This window comes from Lepisma saccharinum, chromosome 17 (genome assembly GCF_977018435.1).
Source record: "Lepisma saccharinum chromosome 17, izLepSacc3.1, whole genome shotgun sequence".
Taxonomy (NCBI): domain Eukaryota; kingdom Metazoa; phylum Arthropoda; class Insecta; order Zygentoma; family Lepismatidae; genus Lepisma; species Lepisma saccharinum.
The window spans coordinates 16,228,666-16,241,679 of record NC_139245.1 but is presented as its reverse complement, the minus strand read 5'-3'; positions in this window follow the sequence as shown (position 1 = coordinate 16,241,679).

Here is a 13,014-nt window from a genome sequence, read left to right as displayed (position 1 = left end):
ACGATTATATCAACTTCTAATTGGCAAGTTATATAGTCTTACCTGTTACACAACTGTTGGCCTGAGTAGATGATGCAACTCTCTCTCTCTCTCTCTCCTCCCTTCACCAAATGAACTGAAATCTACCAGAAATATTTTGGTAGTTAATGATTTGATCTTTATAGGTATAGTAATAAAATTCCTGAGAGCCCTTCTCATCTCACTTCTTTCAAAAATGGGGCATTTCTTTGCCAAACGTCTCCAGTGGCGGCATAGTTGTGTGCAAAGAGAGTTTCGTTTATCATTTGTTGCTCTAAAAGCAGCGCAACCACGATTTTTTGTCGGGGGGAGCAAGTAACAGGAGGATAAACATGCCAATAATAATAATAATAATAGAAATAATAAAAATAATGGTATTATTATTATTGACATTTTTCTAGGTATTTTTTTCAACACGTTCAAGTTCACATTACCTAATAATGGAAAACAGGCATACAAAATGTATTTTTGAAAGATAAAAATGAATATAAATATTTTTGTACATATGGCATGTGTCACTTTCATGTAGAACATATGTTTTACACATATGCAACATGGAGCGACGTAAAATAAGAAAATAAATATGCAACATGTTAACACTAAATTGCGCACGTATTCAATGTTTCTTTAATAGGCTACATATATATTATATATATACATTACATAATAATTTCATCCACCTCATTGGAGGCTGTTCGGATCCCACTTTAAACTGTAGGTCCAGTTCCGATTAGCCTACTGTATATAAAGTGGACTTAAAACTACAAATCAATCAATCAATCAACTTCTCTCTCTAGTAATTTAGTATGCATTGCAGAAAAGAATGATATTGCGAGCAAGAAAAGTTTTAGATCCAATTTTTGCAAGCTGAAAACAATATTGATTTATAGGGCGCAAATAATTTCATGGGGCGCCATGACATTCTCTCTTTTACAACTTTTTTCGTTCAGATCGTTCAATTCGGTCCGACTTCTGCCACCCCCTAACTACGGCTCGAAACTTGATGAGACTGCAAGAAAAGCAAGCACTGTGAGCGAAGCGAGCAAAAAAAATAATAAAAAAAAATATATATATACGAAACGTATTTTTATTTGCATAATATTTGAAATCGAAGGGGGGAGCAATTGCAGGGGCTCTTGGTCGTCTGGAAGAAAAATGCAAGAAATATATTAAAACTAATTCCATCTTGAGTATCACTGGGAACTTGGATAGTGCATAAACAGGATACTTGGATAAACAGTGCAGGATACTTTTGAAGGCGCAATAAGAGAGATTCTCCTCCCCCCCTCTTCCTGTTTTGAACCATCAAATCTCTGGTTATGAATGACTAGAGCCGGAAGTTTGGCAAAATGCCTCTTTTTATCTACTGCATATATTGATAAAATTTTTCTGGATATACGTTTCTTATGTTGTTTCGAATGTTTTGGAAGCCTTTTTCATTTTGCCTATTTTGCCTATTTGGGACCCCACTGCCTATTTTTAATTATAATGCCTTTTTTTTGCCTTTTTCAATGAAATATGACAATTTTTTTTAAAAAAATGTGTATATAAATTATTTTTCTCCCAAAAACGTTGTTGGCATTTATTTTTCTTCCGTTTATTATGTGAATAATTTTCGCCTTATTTAAGTAATATTGAACTCACGCATGTTTCAACATTGCTGAAGGAGAAAAGTGTGAGAAAAAGGTATTTCATGCTGAGTCAGGATATTGCCTTTCGGTTAACATTTCTTGTGCATGATTGACTGCTGAAGTGGACTGGTTGATTTCGAACACAAAGAAGATATTTCTGAAATCTCCCTCTCAAACACGAAAATTCTAGGAAGTTGTGATTGAGCTTAGTTTACCTCCACAACCAGTCTTGACGAGATGGGCAGCTATATATTATGCTAACAACCTTCAAAAAATCAGTGAGGTGATCGATGCTCTTCCAGAAAATGAAGCGGCTTCAATTCGTGAAAGATCATTTTCTATTATGAAAAACATTCTCTCTGACAGACGACTAGCAATGAATGTTGAGAACTTAAAAAGCACCTTGTAGTTATGTGCAATCAAGACGGAAAAAATTCAAATGCTCTTCCCAATTTAGATTTTAACATTTTGCCAGAAATTATGGATAAAAGTAAGCGACTTCCAAATGTGCGTTTTTTCGGTTTATTTTGCCTTTTTTTCATTTTTAGTGCCTATTTTCCACATTATAAATGCCTTTTTGCCTGCCTATTTTAACGAAAATAAATGCCTGAACTTCCGGGCTCTATGAATGACACATATCAACCGGGGATCATTATTTCCACAACCCACTTGTTGATTGATTGACTGATTTGTTTTATTTTACTTCGCTTTTTTGTGCCACTTTTGGCTAATTTGCGAAGATGGGAAGGAGTGATGATATGATGAAATTGATGAATGGACACACAGAAAGATCCATGCCAAGGACAGGATTCGAACCCGGGACCCCTGGCGTCGTAGCGCGATGTGCTAAGCACTCCGCCACGGAGTAAACTATATCGTACTTTTGGTGTTCCAATTGAATTCAATTAAATTTACTGCACCATAGTTACACTCAAAAATTTCGTTATGCAAATTATGTCGACTGTGTACAGTGACATATGGGTCCGTGGGGACCGAGCCCATTCAATAATTTATGTTGTTTTTTTTTTGTGAACTTATAATTCAAGTGTTTTTGAGCTCATTCAATGTTTTTCAAAAATTGGCGACCTTGCTGTCTGTCTTTTAGAAGCCATGTATTCGGTATTTTTTCAGACTTCTGGTGTTTCACAAGTACTTTCGTATCGAATACTAAAATGCGTATGTTGGGTCGTTTCGTTCTTTAATCCTGTTCGAGAGCTTCTTGAGATCTGTAGTGTTTTGTTGTGTCTTAAAAAAATAAGTGCAGATGGTCCCCGATCGACTCGTGGGAGGTTTAGGTTCATAGGCGTTCGCACGGGGGGAGGGGCAAGAGAGGACAGTTGCCCTCTCTAATACCCTCAATTAGAAATTTAGTGCAGAGGAATTTTATCACCGTTATTAAACAATATTATGCTCTCATAAAAATTAAGTTCCAACTACGGAAGGAAAGCATTATTTCCTAGTAGCCTAATTGAACTATTCACCCTCATTCTCTACCAAATTTCTTGTTATTAACACTCCAACACACTTTATTCGTTAGTTATGTTAGCTCTATGTGTTTGCAGAATAAATTGTTCATACATTGGTAATCAGTAGCGACAATTGGGTGCCAAAACTGGGGAGGGGCAAGGACAATTTACTTTTTCTCGGTAGACAAGACTTAGCATTGAGTGTAGTGGCAAGAAGTAAGAGGTTACCCCCCACTTCCCCTAATATCCATCACTGGTGAAAATGAATAAATTTTGTGCAGTTGATTTGAATCTGCTGTGCATGTTTATATGTAGGCTAAATTAGTCTCTGAACTACATAGAGGGGCAATAAAGGGGGAGGGGCAAAAACATTGGTGCCACGGCCGTTTGAATTCTACTAGAGTTGATGAGCTGTATCTCTGCGGGTGACCTTGACAAATTCGCGCAGATACATGTCCGTAGATGCTACTTACTAGCCGTTGAGTGGTCGACAGCTCTTACAACGTTAGAGGAGAATGACACCCATAGGCTAAGGCAGCCGGTAGCTCCTCCCTTTGCTACTGCGCAGCCAGTCGTGGTCAAGGTTCACCCGCAAAGATAAAACTCGTCAACTCTAATACAGTGATTTTCGGCGGGTCCAAACACACACTACATACATCACCGTTCCATGCCAATCAATACAATAAAACAGTGAGATGAGATGAGGATTTTCTTTCTCCGACTGAACTTTCATCAAGGCTTTTTTGCCCCGTAATCAAAGGATCTGCGCACGCCTATGCTCTCTAGTCTGTTAAACCCGAAGGTTTATGGCTGCAACAACACAAGCCTTCCATCTCTCCCTATCCCGGGCAATCTTTTCCATCCTTACCGATTTCCATTAGGTCCATCTCAACTTTATTCCTCCATCTTCGTCTTGGCCTTCCTAAAGGTTTGATTTGAATTGTTGTTTTAAGTACACTTTATGCACAGAAAGGCTAATCGGGACTGGACTTTGTGCCTCCACCGGGTATCGAACCCGGGAGCCCTTGGTTACAAGGCGATGAGGGTACCACTGCGCTATCGGGGAGGCCCCCTTCTTAAAGGTATCTTACCATCAGGTTTCCCAACAAGAATGTTGTAAACTATTCTTTCCTCTCCCATTCGTGCGACATGGCCTGCACACCTAAGTCTTCTTGATTTAATCATTCTAATAATATCTGGATACATATTATGCAATTCTAAATTATGTAACCTTCTCCACTCACCTGTCTCCTCATCCCTTTTAGGTCCAAATATTATCCTAAGTATTTTATTTTCAAATACTCTTAATTTATGTTCCCCTTTAATGTAAGGGACCAAGTTTCACATTCACATCCATATAATACTACAGGTCAAATTACTGTTTTGTTTTTTCTTTTAGTTTCTTACATAGTATACGAGAAGATAAAAGTTTACGAAGAGAAAAATAACACGCATTTCCTGAATTAAGTTTGTTTTTTATTTCCTCTTTAATATCATTTTCATTTGTTAGTACTTGAATTTGGAAACTGATTCAAACGAGTTGTTATCAATAATTACATTTTGATTATTACTTAACACTTAGTTTCGGCCTGTGAGCATATATTTAGTTTTCTCTCTGCTAACTTCCAAACCTATCTCTTTGGCTGCTTTTAAAAATATTTTAGCATTATTATTAATTGCATTTACATTAACCCCTAGTAAGTCTATCATCTGAATGCTAACAACTGAATCAGACCGTTTTATTTTAGTCCATTAGTTTATTTTATGTTCCTAACAGCATATTCTAAGGCAAAATTTAAAGATAAATGGAAATAATGCATCTTCTTGTTTAAATCTATCATCAATTGTAAATTTGTCAGACATATTAATACCCACACGATTTTTATTTTCTGTTTGATTATTTCAAACTTTTATCATTGTAACAAGCTTCTTAGGTATTCCGAACTCGACTAATATATTATATTATTTATATCTTTTAACTGAATCATATAAGCTTTTCTTAAAAATCAATGAATATGATGACATGGCATTTCGGTTGAATAAAGGCAGGGTGCGAAATCACTGCAGATTGGTGGGGGGAGGAGCAGACAGACAAACAGACAGACACACACATAATATATATATATATATATATATATATATATATATATATATATATATATATATATATATATATATATATATATATATATATATATATATATATTCATTCATTTATTCATTCATTGTTTTCTGCCTAATTGGCAGGTTTTTCACTGCAATCTCCAGCTTTCCCTATTCTCCGCCTTACCCTTCGTAATAGCATACAACCCAGTTAATTTAATATCATCCATAAGCTGATATATCTTTCTTCCACGGACTTTTCTTCCTTCAACCATTCCCTCCAAGGCATCTCTTAGCAGGCAGTTCCTTCTTAGACAGTGTCCTAACCAGTTTCTTTTCCTCTTCTTGATGGTCTCTAGTCAGGCACGTATCCAAGGGGGGGGGGGCTTAGGGGGCTCGAGCCCCCCCCGAAAGTTTTCAGTTTACACTAGATAAAATGAGGTTTTTGGTTCCTTGTTGTGTGAAATAAAATAAAATGAGGATAATTTAAGGAGAGCAATAATTATCGAGGAAAGACGGAGAATGTTCTGTAACCCTATTATTGATAATAGCACGTATCCAAGTTGGGAATCAGGAGGATCGAGCTCCTTTCCCAAGGAAATTTTTCAGTTTACACTAGATAAAATTAAATTTTTTGGGCTGTTTGCATAATGTGACAATTATTTAAGGAGAGAAATCATTATCGAGGCAAAATGGGGAATGTTCTATAACCCTGTTATTGTTAATAGCGCGTATCCAAGGTGGGGATGAGGGGTTCGAGCCCCCCCCTCCCCAGGACATTTTTCAGTTTACACTAGATAAAATTAGGCTATTGGCTTCTTGAATAATGTGACGATAATTTAAGGAGAAAAATAATTATCAAGGCAAGACGGAGAATGTTCTATAAACTTGTTATTGTTAATAGCACGTATCCAAGATGGAGATCAGGAAACTCGAGCCCCCTTCAGGAATTTTTTTAGTTTACACTTCAAAAAATTATGTTTTTGTCTTCTTGAATAATGTGACGATAATTTAAGGAAATACATAATTATAAAGAGAATACGGAGAATGTTTTATAACCCTGTTATTGTCAATATCATGTATCCAAGGTGGGGATCGGGGTGCTTGAGCCCCCCCCCCAACACACACACACACACACACAATAAGGAAATTTTCAGTTTAAACTACATAAAATTATGTTTTTGTCTTCTTGAATACTGTGACGATAATTTAAGGAGATTCATAATTATAAAGACGGAGAATGTTCTATCTAACCCTGTTGTTGATAATATTGCACGTAAACTTTTCTTGCGCTTTCGGTGTTGTCGCGGCGAACCTTTTTGGAAACTGCACAACAAAGGTAGCGCCACAAGTAGGACGATTCCTTGTAATTTATAATCTCTGGATAGCGCGAGAGGGAACGTTCTTGAAAAAGAGAAGGAGTCGAACTACTGGCAATATTAACGAATCGTTTTATCTGCGGAACGTTCTAGAATATAATGAGGATATAAATATGCGGCTTCAATTTACCGATTGATCTGTACAACAGAATCGGTTATTGAGACTTCAGAATTTTCAGAGTATGGCAATTCCTACAGTCGATTAGTGATCTGTGAGTGTCCATTGCTTGCTTTGTAAGATCTAGTGATTCTAAAATAAAATGGACTGAATATCGTAAAGTAATGAAGTCTACTAGTTCGGGTCCAAAGCTGAAGACATTGACGACAGTGGAACTTCCGGAGCCTCAGTGTAGTGCAGCTAGTTCAGGTCGAGGGCCGAAGAGATCCAAGGTCTCTCTCTCTAAAGTGAATATTTCAGCGGTTTATTAAAACAGAAATAAGCTTCACAGATCAACTGAAAATGTAAGTTTTAAGTGATGATTTAGTTGTGCCCGAACAAAATTTCATGTATGCAGTCCGAGAATTTCATTGCATAAAAGAAATAATTTTGTTTAAGCCTACTAGGTTCGCACACACACAAATACTTAACTACCATGAAGGGACAGTCGAAAATTTTATGAATGTCGAGAAGAGAAAGCAAGAAGATGTTGCATATGTAGTTATTTTAAAGGAAATTGCAGGTTCTACCAGGACCCAAATCAGGGCTCTGGCATACCATGCCATTGCTCTACCAACTGAGCCACCGAGCCACCATTGACTTCGACTGAGTTTGCGCTAAAATGTATAGGCTACATAGTACATGTTCTGTGTATGTCAAATTGTAAGATGTTACCAGTTTTATTAACAAGCACAGAAAATAAAGGAGAAAGAAGAAATCTGAGGGGCATTCCCACCGGTTGAGGAGACATTTTTCTTCGGTGGTCAATACGAGCTGCCTCTTCAAGGTGCCGATGACAGTGGCCTACTAAGGGAGATTTCACACTGTGTTGCCTGAGGATTTCACAAGTCGAACGTTGGTTTGTCAGGCTTTTTGTGTCGCGACGGTGTGAAACGTTTTTGTTGATTGGCTCGTTCCATACGTCATGTACCGCGTATTCCTTCAGTCTGAAATCTACTTAAGTCTTGAAGATCCAAGTCTCAAGGATGGAAAATTAGGGCTTTGTTAAGGTTAGGTGCGAAGGCAGGCAAAAGCACCCTAAAGGATAATATCCAAACCTGCAGGAAGAACGCACTTTACCTAAGTCTCGAATACGAAATGATAAAAAACTTCTGGTGAGTTGATTTAAAAAAAAATGTGTCCGAGATAAAGAATGGAGTGCCCAGGATTATCAGTAGGGAGACGGGTTACGAATACTATTTTTGGTAGTCAGTCCTCATTTTACCATCTTTTCCTGTCGTTCACGTTCCTTTTTTAAGGAATACTGGATCAAATGGGGTTGTGACCCCACCAATCATCCCTTGGGCACGTCACTAGAAATAAATAAGTAAGCATTTGATCATATTGGGATACGAAACATTAGATGTGTTGGGAACGGAAGGGTTTTCAGAGGCCTGAATATGAACAATTTAGTGGGTTTCGGCTTTTACAAGAGCTGCAAACATGGGAGGAAAAGACACAGTAGTGGTGTTCAGGCTCGAATCAGAGAAATATTCGAAAATTGTCTGCGTCCACCTCGCAGCCCACAGTTTCAATCTCGTGTTGTCGAGTGGATTGTCCATCCCGTGCATGTGTAACGGCTTCGTAAAAACACTCAGACACCATAGATGTGTTGATGCCTGATGAGAAGAAAAGGACAAACGCACACTCAGATGGTTCTGGCAGACAATGTTAATGCATGGAAACAGGGGAGTCGAGTGGTAAAAAACGTTCCGATTTCACGTTCTGATTAAAATGGCAGCCTTAAACAGTGGCAACCATTTAGGGGATAGTTGCTCCCCATTGTTTTGCCTCTTAATCCTAGGCCTTGTCTACCAAGAGAAAGTAAACTTTCCTTGCACCCCCCCCCCCCCCCCGTTTTGGAACCCAATCGCTACCGCAGGCCTTAAACATACAATTGTGAGGTTCTATATATACCCCTTAAAAATATGATGTTCAGCCCCCCCCGAAAGGAATTCCTGGATACGTGCCTGTCTCTAGTATAGATCTTTTTTCACCAACTCTTTTCAGTACGGTTTCGTTTCTTACCTTGTCCGTCCATTTTACACGCTCCATTTTTCGCCATGTCCACATTTCAAAAGCTTCGAGTCGTTTCTCTTCATTTCTTCTCAACGTCCAGGTTTCTGCACCATATAGTGCTACACTCCACACAAAACATTTCACTAATCTCTTCCTTAGACCTATGTCCATGGGTCCACAAAAAACATTTTTTCTTCTATTGAAAGCTTCTTTTGCTATTGCGATTCTCATTTTCACTTCTTGGTTGCAGCTCATGTCACTGCTTATAGTGCATCCGAGGTACTTGAAGCTATCCACTTGCTGGATTCTTTCACTGTTTGCTCTCACATTAATATTCCTTGGTTTCCGTCCTATAATCATTGCCTTTGTCTTCTTTACATTAATCTTCATCCCATACTGCTCACAGCTGCTGTTTAACTCTTCTAACATACTATTTATGGTTATTTCATCCTCATCGAATAATGCCATGTCATCAGCAAATCTTATGCAGTTTATTCTTCTTCCTCCCAATTTGACACCTTCTGTGCCCTGGAAACAAGTTTTCACTATATCTTCTAAATAGATATTAAACAAAGTAGGCGATAGGCAACTCCTCTTCCAATTTCACAGCCTTCTGTCATTTCGTCTCCTGTTCTCACTTTAACTCGTTGATTCATGTGCAAGTTGCTTAGAAGTCTCCTCTCTTTCCAATCTACACCAATTTTCTTCAGAATTTCTAAAAGTTTAACCCAATTCACTCTATCAAAGGCTTTCTCCAGGTCTACAAATACTACAAACACCTCCTTTCCTTTCTCTAAATATCTTTCCCCAATGGTCCTCAGTAAACCAATTGCATCCCTTGTGTCAATTATTAAGTAATCAAATTATATTATAAAATATACAATATATTATATCGACTGTCTTTCATTCAAAATTTATTGCAAATTGATGAACAAGGATTTGCATAAGGGAGGAGGGACAAAAATGAAGAGATATTAAGAAGATAATAGTTTCCTGTATAAAATTCACATATAAATGATATTACGTGTTTTATTAATATATCTATATGCTAACGAAAGGCGATGAGAAATGGAGAAGAAATAACAAGTCGGTCCAATTCCTGTTTTCTGAAGATTGCTGGGTTCAGTGTCCTTAGAGGTGAGGCTCTTTGTTGTCCGTTCTTTTTGTATGTTCTCGATATTATTCCAGTCATGTATATTCGAATCTCAAACTAATTGTTCATATTTGTTGTTAAAACAAAAACTCTCCCCCCTGGAAGAATTTGGTGCTGGAGAAATTTCAGGATAAGATCGTTGGTGGGGGAATTCCTCCCCGTCCCCCCCCCCGGGATTTCGCACCCTGAATAAAGGTTTTGAAAATGGGGTGCCGGGGATTATGGCGCAGGTTGCGCCATCGAGATTTTGGGGGGGGGGATTGTTTACATTCAAATAACATAAAATTCAACATTTACTATATATTTCTCCAAAAATATATGTAAAAATTTTACACCTTAAAGGCACCATATATTTAACCCATTAGATGAATAAAATAAAGTGTTTAAGGGTATTATTGAAGGGGGAGGGGGGAGAAATATCCAACTGTTACATAGTAGGCCTTAATTATCACGTCGGTTCTGGAGGGATTCTGAATTAAACGTTTGGGGGGGGGCAGTATCCAACTCTAGGTCTCAGATTATAGTGGGTATTTTAGTTAGAGGGGGATTGAGCATAAAATTGAGGGAGTATCCAATTCTTGTGTATTACTATTGTCTTAGACTGTTGCGGAAATTCTGGTGTAGAGACTGAGAAATAATTTTTTCGAGGAGGCAATATTCACTCTTCAATATCAACAGTAAGTCTAAAATTGGCATGGAAATTTTGGTGGTAGGATTGAGTATTCAATTTGAAGGCTAAGTTATTTCTGTATTAGAGAGAGAGTTCGAACATTACATTTTTGAGACTGTATTTAGCGATATGGCATCCACACGTTTTTGACCCCTATAACGTGCCAAAAAAGAAGCTGCAAAAGTATAAATATCTCGGGATCCTAAGAAAGTGTTGATACCCCTTTAAATTAATATTCTTGATTTGATTGATTGGATTGATTTGTTGTTTTAAGTCCACTTTATGCACAGTAAAGCTAATCGGGACTGGACCTACAGTTTAAAGTGGGATCCGAACCACAATGTGCCTCCTCCGGGAATCGAACCCGGGACCCCTTGATTACAAGGCTAATTAATATTCTTGAAAGCGTGCAAAGAAATAGATGTAACAATTTTCTTACTCGCTTCGCTGGCTTTGATTTGTTCCAAAAGTGCGTGTTTGGGGTTTCAGGGGTGAGTGTGAAGTTTTATACTATAGCTGCATTACAAGACATGAACCATTAAACTCGATAACACCATTTCTTCTAATGCTTAGTGTTGATGTAGGCCTACTACTTAATTTAGAGTAGGTCCATCATTTGGAACAAAAATATATCGAATACGCATTTCTAACTTCTTGTCACAGGAAAATTTTACTTTAACAAGTTGAATTTGCACTGAAGATAAAATCCACGTAATTATTGTTATGAGTTACTAAAATAATTATATCGGGTGACAAGAAATAACCCGTACAAAGTTTGGCGTATCCTGCCAAGAATGTAGTGTACCGTAGCCAAATAATTGTTGTGTTATTGGATTCTCCTTAGTCTTTTGTAACTGTACCTGTTGTTTCGGCTTCATAACGATTACTTTCTTTGTGTTTCAGAATGTCAACCAAACGCAGTGCGATTTTGGAACTGTGGCGTCAAGGAAAGCGTCAATGTGAAATTGTTCGTTTGCTGGGCGTTCCAAAAATGACAGTCTCAGACGCAGTTTGGGGATTCAAGGAGCTCGGCCATGAAGGCGACCGTCCCGGAAGAGGAAGAAAGCCTACCGTCAACACGTCCCAGAACCGCAGGATCATCAAAAAGCGCATTCAGCGAAAACCGAGGGTCTCCATGAGAAAAGCCGCCCGTGAGATCGGGATCAACCGCGAATCGGTGCGGCAAATGGCGAAAAAAGAACCCTCAACCTCAAGGCGTACAAGCTCCAAAAAGTTCAGCTTCTCACGTACGAAAACAAGCGCCTGCGACTCAAAAGATGCCGCCCTCTGAAGCGCCGGGCCGCAGGTCAGCGATGGGAGCGCATTCTCTTCACAGACGAGAAGCTGTTCTCCGTGGAGCAGGCGCACAACCACCAAAACGACAGGACCTGGTCTGCAGAGGCTCCCGGTATCTCAGCCATCGTCGAACACCGCCAAAATCCGCAGTCGGTCATGGTGTGGGGCGGAATTTGCGCAAGCGGCAAGACGCCCCTGGTTTTCGTGGATCAAGGGGTCAAAATCAACCAAGATGTGTACCGCCGCGACATTCTCGAGAACGTCGTCCTTCCGTGGGCCCAGCAGCACTTCGGCGATACGCAATGGACATTCCAGCAAGACTCCTCTACGGCTCACAGGGCGAAAATTACGCAAGCGTGGTGCAGAACCCATTTTCCGGACTTCATCGCATCGACGGAAAGGCCGCCCTACTCGTCGGATCTCAACCCAATGGACTACAAGTGTCTGGTCGATTTTGGAGGCCAGGGTATGTGCTAAACGCCACCACAGTTTGGAGTCACTGAAGCAACCGCTGCGTCATGAGTGGAACCGATTGTCGCCCGAGGATCTGCGGCACATCGCCCAAAATTTCAAAGCCCGTTTGGACCTCTGTATCGCCGCCCAGGGAGGCACTTCGAAACCGGCTGAACATCTTGTTCCTAAGGTCCCATGTTATTGTTCTTCAGTGTTGTTTTGCTCAATTGTTTCGGTTTAATAAATTTATGATCACAAACATTAGTACGGGTTATTTCTTGTCACCCTTTATTTACCCCAAAGAAAACGGAGGAGGATGAGTTAATTGAAAGAGAAACCGTAATTATTGGCCTGAGCTAAATAATTTCTAGCTAGGGTTCTGTAATGTCTTGTGAAACAATAATTGAATCGGTCATATGGCTGGAGCATGTTATTTGGTTTGCCAAGGTTGAATTTTCTATCTTTATCTTAAGTTGTGTAACAATTTGTGTTAAATACTCAAATTGAGAGTTTTATAAACCCACTCACCAGGCGCGGTTGGCTGGATATCGCAAATGTTCAGTGAACCCCCAGTAATATACAAAATAAACAATAACTGAGAAGTTCATAAGCGTAGAGTGGCAAATTCTCTTAGTGAGAAGGAGAAACCGCGGGCCAGAGCCACTCAGC